We start from the raw sequence: 1,723 nt of genomic DNA, 5'->3' as shown, positions 1-1,723 counted from the left end.
CCGTCTGCAGAAGTCCCCGCCACCGAGTCGGGCATTGGCTGTGCCAAGTCTCGACACAAGGGAGCCATCCCTCTCCTCCATCGCTACTCCCTGTCCACGTCATTACACCCACCCAGCCATTCGTTTAAGCCGTCGATTCGTGCGTCCGCCTGTTCAACCTATCTGTTAATTAATTAATGGGTACATTAACTTATATATACACATCATCCGTTCAGCAATTCATTGTTTTATTGATTCGTCCATTATTTCATTCACCCACCTATCCATTCATGAGTTCATCCGGACAAGCATGATGCAAATAATTAATCCTCCCAACCATGAATCCATTCATCCATCCATTCAGTTGTCTATCATTTTTTTATTAGTTTCATTCATCAATCCACCCATTTCATTCACTCAACCATACGTCCTTTCATCCACTCACAACATCGATCCTTCCACCAATCCATCAACCCATTTATTCATCCGTTAATTAATTCTCCAAAACCCCATCTCACACCTTGTCCTCGTCATCCTACAAACCCACAGCCCTCTCATTATCGCCTCTTCTCTTTTACTTTCTCCGCTTTTTAAACACCCCCACCCCCCCCCCCCCATTTAACTCTTCTTCTAACCTTCGGCAACAACAACACAAATCCGCCCGTCCTTCTCGCGATTTCGACTCCGTCTCCTCCGACCCGTGCAGACGGCGAGACGCAGAGTGTCTTTCCCAGAGCATGAAGAAAGGAGTATGAGAAGAGGCCGGCCGCAACCTCCTCCTGGTTTGCTGTTCTGCGCTCCTATTTTGACCCTGAACTTGACGGCGGCGCGCGAGACAGAGGGAGGAGGAGGAGAGACAGAGGGAGGGGGAGGAGAGTGGAGAGAGTGGAGAGAGTAGAGGGAGGAGGGGCGGGAGAGAGTGGAGAGAGTAGAGAAACAGAGGGAGGAGGAGAGAGTAGAGAAACAGAGGGAGGAGGAGGAAAGTGGAGAAACAGAGGGAGGAGGAGGAAAGTGGAGAGACAGAGGGAGGAGGAGGAGAGTGGAGAAAGTGGAGAGACAGAGGGAGGAGGAGAGTGGAGAGACGGAGAGAGGGCGGAGAGTAGAGACAGGGGGAGGAGGGGCAGGAGAGAGTGGAGAGAGTAGAGAGACAGAGAGACAGAGATATAGAGGGAGGAGGAGAGAGTGGAGAGACAGAGACACAGAGGGAGGAGGAGAGAGTGGAGAGAGTAGAGAGTTGGAGGGAGGAGGAGGAGAGAGTAGAGAGACAGAGGGAGGAGGGGCAGGAGAGAGTAGAGAGACACGGGGAGGAGAGTAAAGAGACAGAGGAGAGAGACAGAATGTGTATACCCCTGCGCATCATAATCCCATTAGCTCCATAGATGCGATGACTGATTTGCGGCGAGGCTAAACATTTTATCGCTGGAGTAAGCAAGCGAGCGGGGTAGGTTCCAGCTCGTTTTCTCGTTCTTGTTTAAGACCACCCGTTTTATTTTCCTCGTACCTACCTCCCCTTTCTTCCAGGATTGTCAATTCTCCCCACCACCACCGTACCACCATCCATCCCATAATCTCCCCCCCACCCACCCCTCAACTGCCCTTCCTCCACTCCCACCCACCCGTCGAGTCGCACACTAAAGCAGCCAGCCATCTCTTTCCTGTAACTGTGTTGTGAGTTTCCGCTCCTGTAGATATACACCGAGTCCACTCCCTGCTCCCCCCCCCCCATATCTCGTAAACACATAAC

At 51.7% G+C, this 1,723-nt stretch overlaps 1 protein-coding gene and 1 long non-coding RNA gene across 10 annotated transcripts in view; one reads left to right on the top strand and one right to left on the bottom strand.

Annotated features, from left to right (window-relative positions):
- LOC144941091 (nuclear factor 1 A-type-like) overlaps window positions 1–1,723 on the top strand; it is a 384,067-nt gene that overhangs the window by 128,711 nt on the left and 253,633 nt on the right. The window lies entirely within an intron of this gene.
- LOC144941092 (uncharacterized) overlaps window positions 605–1,723 on the bottom strand; it is a 5,647-nt gene continuing 4,528 nt past the window's right edge. For both annotated transcript variants that reach the window (XR_013639221.1, XR_013639220.1), the window contains exon 3: window positions 605–790. This is a non-coding gene — a long non-coding RNA (uncharacterized LOC144941092). The remainder of the gene's footprint in view (window positions 791–1,723) is intronic.

Source organism: Lampetra fluviatilis, chromosome 24, assembly GCF_964198595.1.
Source record: "Lampetra fluviatilis chromosome 24, kcLamFluv1.1, whole genome shotgun sequence".
Lineage (NCBI taxonomy): Eukaryota > Metazoa > Chordata > Hyperoartia > Petromyzontiformes > Petromyzontidae > Lampetra > Lampetra fluviatilis.
Note: the sequence above shows the minus strand (reverse complement) of the source record. Positions and strands in the feature narration are given on the sequence as shown.